This window comes from Loxodonta africana, chromosome 7, assembly GCF_030014295.1.
Source record: "Loxodonta africana isolate mLoxAfr1 chromosome 7, mLoxAfr1.hap2, whole genome shotgun sequence".
In the NCBI taxonomy this organism is placed as follows: Eukaryota; Metazoa; Chordata; class Mammalia; order Proboscidea; family Elephantidae; genus Loxodonta; species Loxodonta africana.
The window spans coordinates 85,949,628-85,959,003 of NC_087348.1; positions in this window are offsets into that span (position 1 = coordinate 85,949,628).

Consider the following 9,376-nt stretch of genomic DNA (forward strand, 5'->3'; position numbering starts at 1 on the left):
TGACCACTCACTGTTAGAGAAAACAAACATATAAGGACACAGTGGCCAAGCAGAATTAAATTACTATGATTGGGGTAAGCACAGGAACTGTGGATATAAAGACACCTAACTTGTTCAGGAGAAATGAGGTCCCAGGGCCCACCTTGCCTGTCCCCCCTTTGTAAGGGTATGAAAAGCCCCCTTCTCCGAGATTACCTAACCTGAAGTCATCGAAGTGATTCTCCCTTCACTCCAGGGCTCAGTGCACATAAGATTAATAGACTCAATTTTCTCAGGTTGCCAGACTATCCAAGGCCACAGATCAGCAAATAAAGTCTACCCCCCAAGATAATTAACCCAAACTATTTTTTTTTTTTTTTATACAAGAAGTCAGGAAAACTGGCTCCATCCTATTTGAGACTATATTTGCTATGGCTTTAATTTTTTCCTAAACCACTTTTTTTAGTGAGGTATATGAAATAAAATGCACATATATTAAGTACCTATTAAGTGTACGAGGGGCCCTGGTAGAGCAGTGCTGACCAAAAGGTTCAAACCCACCAGGAGCTAGGAAAGTCCTAGCCATCTGCTCCTATAAAGATTACATCCTAGGAAACCCTATGGGACAGTTATACTCGTCCTATAGGGTCTCTATAAGTTGTCATTGATGTAACGGCACACAACAACAACATTAAGTGTACAGACTGATCACCTCTGGCACATGTATACAGCAGTATAACCACCACCACAGTCAAGATGCAGAATATCTTCACAGCCTCAGAAACTTCCCTGTGCCCCTTTCCCTGCAATAGTTCTGCTCCCCCGCTGTTTGATTTCGATCACCTTGGATTCAATTTGCTGTTCTAGAAGTTCATATAATGAAATGATACGGAATGTATTCTTCTGTGTCCAGCTTCTGTGGCCCAACATAATGTTTTTGAGATTCATTCACATTGTGCGTATCAGTAAAATTTCCAAAACAACAAAAAAAATGCATTTCCTTTTTATCTGTCTCTGAGTAGTATTCCATTAGAGCGTATGAATATACCAAAGTTTGTTAAACCACTTACCTTTTGGACATCTTGGCTGTTTCCCACTTTTGTCTACTCAGAATAAAGCTGCTATGAATATTTTTTTAACCTAGAAGTAGAATTACTGGATCACAGGATAGATGTATGCTTGACTTTAATGGACTCTGCCAGATGGTTTTCCAAAGTACCACTCTGTACTCTCACCAGTGATGGATGACTACTCCCAGGTTGTCCAATATCTTGGCCAACCCTTGATGTTGGCATTATTTGTTCATTTTAATCATTCTAGTAAGCATAAAGTTTTTCATAGTGATTTTAATTTGCATTTTTCTGATGGTTAATGACAGTGAGCAACTTCTTATATGTTTACTGACTGCATATAGCTGCTTCTGTGAAACGTTTGTTCAATTCTTCTGCTCATTTTCATTGTTTTCTGTTTTTTAATGGCTTGTAGTAGCTGTTTATATAGTCTGAATACAACTTATTTGCTAGATATATGTAGTGAAAATATTCTATCTGATTTTTAGCTTGCATTTTGATTTTCTTACTAGTATTGCTTGATAAAAAGAAATTTTTAGTTTTAAGTCCAAATTATCGATTTTGTTTATAATTAGTACTTTATTTTATAAATACAGCTTATAATTTCAAGGCTATGACCCAACACAAATGATAATTTTTGTATGGATCACAATTTAGTACAGATCAAGGTTCCTTCTCATATAGGTGTGCAGTTGTTCAAGTATTGTTTTGTTTAAAAGCCATTCTTTTCTGAATTAAATTGCTTTGACAACGTTGTCAAAGATCATCAACTCTTCATGTGTGGATGTACTCCTGAATTCTGTTTCGTTTCATTAATCTATTTGTCTACCCTTATGTCAATAGTACATTGTCTTGATAATTATAGTTTTATAGAAAGTCTCAAAATGAAGTATTGTAAGTCTGCCAACACTGTACTTTCTGCAATGGTTAGGGCTATCCTAGGCTCTTTACATTCCCATATAAATTTTAGATTCAATGTGCTAATTCCTAAAAAATAAAAATAGATTTTGAGGTATGATTTTTGGTTTCTTTTTCTTTTCTTATTCCACTGGCTGAGACCTCCAACACAATGTTGAAGAGAAGTAGTAAGACAGACATCCTTGCCTTTGTACCTCATCTTACAAGGAAAGCATTCAGTCTTTGATCTTCAAGTATTATTTAACTGTATGTTTTTCATAGATGTCCCTTATCAGGTTGACAATGTACCCTTCTATTTCTAGTTATGGAAAGTTTTTATCCAAAATGCTGTTGAATTTAATCAAATAATTTTTCCAACTATACTTAGGTAATCATATGATTTTTCTCCTTTGTAAATTAATTCTACAAATTATATTGACCTAACTTTTAAATGGAAACCCTGGTGGTGTAGTGGTTAAGTGCTACAGCTGCTAACCAAAGGGTCAGCAGTTCAAATCCTCCAAGCTCTCCTTGGAAACCCTATGGGGCAGCTCTACTCTGTCCTATAGGGTCGCTATGAGTCAGAATCGACTCGACGGCACTTGGTTTGGTTTTTGGTTTTTTGGTAACTTTTAAATGTTCCTGGTATAAATACCACTTCTTGTTTTTGTTGCTTTTAGGTGTCGTTGAGTCAGTTCTGATTCATAGTGAGCCTATGTACAACAGAATGAAACACTGCCCAGTTCTATACCATCCTCACAATCATTATGCCTGAGCCCATTGTTGCAGTCACTGTGTAAGTCCATCTCCTTGAGGGTCTTCCTCTTTTTTGCTGACCCTCTACTTTACCAAGCATGATGTCCTTCTCCAGGGACTGGTCCTTCCTGATAACATGTCCAAAGTACATGAGACAAAGTCTCCCCTTCCTTCCTTCTAAGGAGCATTCTGGCTGTATTTCTTCCAATACAGATTTGTTCATTGTTCTGGCAGCCCATGATATATTCGATATTCTTCACCAACACCATAATTCAAAGGCATCTGTTCTTCTTTGGTCTTCCTTATTCATTGTCCAGCTTTCACACACATATGAGATGATTGAAAATACCATGGCTTGGGTCAGGTGCACCTTAGTCTTTAAAGTGACATTTTTGTTTTTTAACACTTTAAAGAGGTCTTTGGCAGCAGATTTTCCCAATGCAACGCGCTTTTGATTTCTTGACAGCTGCTTCCATGAGCGTTGACAAATGAAATCCTTGACGTCTTCAATCTTTTCTGTGCTTATCATGATGTTGCTTATTGGTCCACTTGTGAGGATTTTTGTTTTCTTTATGTTGAGGTGTAAACCATACAGAAGGATATAGTCTTTGATCTTCCTCAGTAAATGTTTCAAGTCCTCTTCATTTTAGCAAGCAAAGTTGTGTCATCTGCATATCACAGGTTGTTAATGCATCTTCCTCGGATCCTAATGCCCCATTCTTCTTCATACAGACCAGCTTCTCAGATTATTTGCTCAGCATACAGATTGAATAAATATGGTGAAATATGTGCAAACCTGATGCACACCTTTCCTGACTTTAAACTACACAGCACCCCTTTGTTATGTTCGAATGATTGCCTCTTGGTCTACATACAGGTTCCTCATTAACACAATACCACTTAGTCATTATATATTATCATATTTATGTATTGTTGGATTCACTTTGTTAATATTTTGATAAGCATATATGTATATCTTCATGAAAGATATTGGTCTTGTGATTTTTTTTTCTTGCAATTTCCTTATCAATTTTGTATATTAGTATTTTGCTTGCCTCATTAAGTATATGGGAAAGTATTCCCTTCTACTGCATTTTCTGAAAGTGCTCATGTAAAATTTGTTTCATTTATTCCTTAAGAATTTGATAAAATTCCCCAGGAAACACATCTGAGCTTGAAATTTACTTTGTGTTTTTTATTTCAAGTGTCAGTTTTTAATGGATACAGTTCTATTCAGATTTTGTGTTTTCTAACAATCTTACCATTTCCTCTAAATTATCAAAATTACAGGCATAAAGTTGTTCAAAATGTCCTACTTATTATCCTTTCAAGTCTGTAGGATCTGTAGTGATATCATCTCTTTTATTTCTGATATTGGTATTTGCATGTCTTCTCTCTCTTTGTCCTGTTCCATCATGCTGGGTGGAGGGGTTTAATTTAATTAATTTTTAAAAGGCCCAAATTTTGGCTTTGTTGAGTTTTCTCTAGTTCGTTTTTTATTTGTTCTTTCATTGATTTTGTTCATATCTTTCAATTTCCTTTCTTCTATTTACTTTATAGTGTGTCCTTCTGTTTCTAGCTTCTTAAGGTATAAACTCAAATCATTTATTTTAAATTTTTCTTTTTTTTCCTAATATAAGAATTTATACATATCTGGCTACCTTTACTGAACATTTTGATCAAAGAGTCTATAGAAGAGTCCCGATCAAAAGGGGAAAAATGTAGAACAGAATTTCAAATTCTCATGGGATCCAGACTTTCTAGAGCCATGGATGATAGATGAGCCCCTAAAACTATTGCCCTGAGATAACCTTTATATCATAAACCAAAAATATCCCCTGAATTCCTTTTAAAACCAACCAATCGTTTAGCTTAACTAGTAAAAAATGTCTGCCTTGAGTATTATGCTCTTTTAAGAACTGTCTGTATGGAGTTAAATTGATAACAGCAACTCAAAAGAGTAGACAGAAACCTTAGGGGGAGTGAGTTTATGTTAATGAGGGAGGAACAACTTGGAAAAGAAGGGTTGCATAACTCAAAAAATGTCATCGGTATCACTTAATTGTACATGTAGAAATTGTTGAATTAGTGTATATTCTTAGCAACAGAAACAAGTTATTAAAGAAGATCTTATATACACAAATTTCCTTCTACACATTGCTTTGTCTGTATCCCACAAATTTTGATATATTATGCTAAAATATTTTGAACTGCTTTCTACTTGACTTTATGATTTCTTTGTGACTCATGAGTTATTTAGAAATGTATTAATTTTCAATTGTTTGGAGATTTTCAATGTATCTTATTACTATTTATTTTGAATCCATTGTTGTTGGAAAACATATGCTGTATTATTTTAATCCTTTAAAATGTATGGAAACTAGTTTCATAACCCTGATATAGTCTAGATAAATATTCCAAATACACTTTAAATGAATGTGTTTCTGCAATTTCGGATGTACTATTCCATGAATATCAAGTAGGTCAAATTGATTGGTAATATTCTTCAACTCTTGCATATTTTTACAGATATTTTATCTACTTCTATAAATTACTGCCAGAGAGAGAGGTGTTGAAATCTCCAACTGTAGTTGTTAATTTGCCTATTTCTACTTCTAGTTCTGTCAATTTTTTCTTTGTATATTTGCAAGCTCTATTACTAGGTGCATACACACTTAGAATTAATGTATACATATAGATAGATACAATTTGACATGTTTAGTGTTATAAAATAATGCTTTTTATCTCTGGTAATACTCTAATTTTTAAGTTAACTTTGGTGTTTTTATAGCTACTCTAGTTTTATTCTGCTTAAACTTCGCATAGTGTATTTTTTTCATCTTTTTACATTTAAACTATTTGTGGCTTTATATTTGAGTTCACTGCTTGTATAAAGCAAAGAGTTGGACCTTCTTTATACTTCTGCCACCCTTACAATTTTATCTCGGGCCTGATTTTAAGTAACCTGTTCTCTGGCTGCAGGAAATTAGAGTCTCGCTCAAAGCTACCATGGACTTCTGCCTTTTGCATCATGCTTTAAGTTAGTTAAGTTAGTTGAATGGCATGAGCTTATATTCACAAAGCATTACACCAAAAATAAATTTGCATTAATCATAACTTCACATCACTCTGAGTGAATTCACAGCGATTGTTCATTAGATCATCTTCAGTAGGCTTTCTTTTCCTTCTTTGTAAAGGACAAAAACAGCTCTCTGCCTTATAGAGAACAATTAGGAAACCACTTGCCCCATGACCAGTCCATGCACAATGTAGATTAATCAGTTTGGAGAGACTTGGCTTTGAAGGACTTGTGATATATATCCTTGTTTCTATAAGCCTTCTCCTTTTGTCTGCAACCACTCCCCACTAATCCTTTGATTCCAGGCTTAGCATAAGGTGTGCACAAATTTTTTACTCCCTAAAAATGTGTGAGGTAAGTCAGTCACCAATTCCCAGTCACCAAGAACCCCTCCTAGTTCTAGAGTATCATAGATTTAGAGTATGCTCTCCAGTTAACCCAGGACAAGTCATGGTAGCTGCATTATATATCGTAGATCTCTTTAGACCAGACTTAAATCACCCCTTTGGGAGCTAGTGTCCTTGAGAGGCTAAGTTATAAATTAATAAAGCCAAAGGTTTTTTGGAGCAAGGTGACCTTGAATAAAAATTCTGCATTTGCAACAAACTGAACAACACTTGCCATTACCTGATACAAATTGTATGACAGTAATAACGATATTAATCATAACAAATGGGACTCTATTGAGTTCAATAGCATTTCCCATTTGCCAAGATTTTGCTCTTTCATTTACTCACTCATTCATTTAATGCATAAAAGGCCTATAATATTCTGGGCCTTGTGCTAAATGGTAGGGTTAGACAAGTCAGGAAATACAGATGTGGTTCCCACCATCATTGAGCCTGAAATACATAAGGTGAACAGGCATTAATAAAATAACCACACAAACATAAAACTGGTACTCTGCTGCTGGATTAAGTACTTTATGTACATTGACGAATTGAATCCTCACGACATCTTTATGAGGTAGGTATTATCCTCCCTTTAGAATGATGAGGAAAGGGAGGTTCAGAAAGGTGAAGTAACTAAATAACTTAAGGTCACACTGCTGGTATGAGTTGGAGCTGAGATTTTAACTCAGGTGTTTTGCATGGGTAGGGGACAGGCTGATTAGTATAATGATTAAGAGTAGAGGTTTTGGATTGATGTACACAGACTTTTTTTTTTTTTTGACTACTGAGGTCATGTTCTAAACGCCATTGTATAACACTCCTTGATAATCCTTAACTGGGTAAACTAGTAGCAAAGCTTTTTAGAGGCCATCTCAGGACCCTCACTTGTGGTAGGCTAAGCTACTTCGGTAGCTATCTGGCCTGTGAAGCATAGGAAGGCATAACGAGACATGCTGAGATGTCTGCTGACTGATGGTAAAATTGTAGAGACATACATCCCTAGATCCCTTCTAGCACCTGACTTCAGTGCAGCCAAGGAATGGCCAACAGTAAGAACGGCAATGCTATGTTGATGGTATCATGGAGGGAGAAGGCTTCAAGCTCAGAACTGCTGAGAAAAGGCAAGAATGATGAAGCAAAAGGATCCCTGAAGTCTTCAAATATGTACCTAATATCCAGGCTTTATCCTGTTAATTCTCAGAATAGGAATTTTTCCAGCTCTAGGACTCTATATACAATGTTTGTTTGGTTTTTGTTTGCTTGTTTATTTTTTACTTCCCAAGGCTGCTTGTGGTTCCAAATACTATACAGTGTTTCTGATCAAGGCTGATGAGAGCCTCAGAGATATACTGGTTCCTTGATCAGAATCTTCTTGTTACTGGAGTGGTGGGTAGAGTAGACAGAAGGAAATGGATGACATGGTGCTTGTTCAGCCCAAGTCTTCTGACCCTGATGGGAGACTTTCTTGGATAGCAAAACCATCTTTTGAAAGTCCCGCATCTTCCAAAATGTCTCATCAAACAGTTTTTGGATTTACTGAAACTATTGGTTGGCAGCCACTAGACATGATGTTCTAAAAGGATATTTCTGACCACAGGACTTATTAGCCCTTCCTCTTGGACTCTATGGACAGGACCTGGCCATCTTCAGATGCATGTGGCTGGCAATAGTCTCCTATTTACTGATAGGCACAGGGTTCTGAGTTCCTTGAATCCCATGCTTCAGTGCTTGTGTAAATACAATCTGGTAGGGAAAACAACCTTTCCAATTAAAACTGCATGCCCACCCTGCCTTCTTGCCTACAAGTTCCTCATCCTCTCTTGTTGCGGTTCATGGAAATGACACACAAAAGTGACCACAGTTGTTGAATTCCCAATTGTCTGGATGTGCATAGGTATAGGGAAAGCACTTTTTAAGAGCTTTTGCATGGCTCGTTCTATTAAATTTGATTAGTAATTTTCCACCAGGAATATTCCTATTCCAATGCATTAAAAAGTTTATGAATATTTTAGGATTTAGCAGACCAAAGGCAAGGCCAGTGATGGGGTGAGACATCCTTCAGTTTCTAGGTAAGTCTCCTCCTGAAAGTTGGGAGGCAGCTTTAGAAAATGCTCCACAATAAACTTATCTTCCCTCTGAGCTCTGCCATTAGAAACCATCTTCTTGACCATGTGGCACAGGGAGAATCATACCTTGTCCCAAGGTCTCTGACATCCATCTTTACTTCATTCTGCTCTTGCCAATCAATTGCTTGTTACCCTCATATCCAGACATTCATCTCTCCCAATCCTCTTTCTTTCTGAGGTATCAGCTGACAAGAAACTTCTGTCCCTTCATCCTCCCTACTCAATTGTTCAACAATACGCATTGGACACTTACTATATTGTAGGCACAGTTTTTGGAAGTTGGGACACATCATTGAACAAAACAGCCCCTGAATTCCTACCCTCATGGAACTTGCATCCTAGTCGATTGGCTGCTTTTCCCACTCAGAGATGAGCAGCTATTCCACCCTTACAATTAGTCCTTAAGAAACCAGTGCTATATAAAAGTTATAGGGAGCAGCTTTCCTGACCTTGGCAGGACCAAACTTTAGTTCACAGCAGGGACACACACAAAGAAAACCAAGAGGAAACTATCACTCCTTAGCTGCAAATAAGTGCTTGATAAACTGAACATGAGCAGTGTTGTTGTATGTATCTCTCCTTCCCTCTCCCCTTCCCACTCTTCTACTTCTTAGTAGATGAGCTGATTAATCATAATTTGGGAGAAGAGGCCAGTACAAAGGTAAAAATAGTTTATCACTTCTTCTTTTCTTTAGGCTTAAAAATCAAATGGGAAAACAAACAAACAAAAAACCAGCTAGGGAAAGAAGAGATATACACACTGTTAGTGTGGTTAAGTCCCCTAGGTAAGGAGATGTCACAGCATATGTGAAACTAAAACAGTTGGGCTCTAGTCAGACAGAGCAATGAGAGGATTATCAAGGTGGTATTATGATATCCTTTCAAATTCTCAGTCTCCAAAAATTATAATTTTTTGGAGTTTTGAAGTCTCAGTCTCTAAAAACTGTAGAGACTGATAATGCCCCACAAAGGGCTCAACAGTAAAGGTAAGATCATTCAGAAATCTCAGAAATTAACTCTTCACCACTACTCTCACTCCCCTATGAATTCCAAGGTGCCCTTGGTCCTTCTGCTATT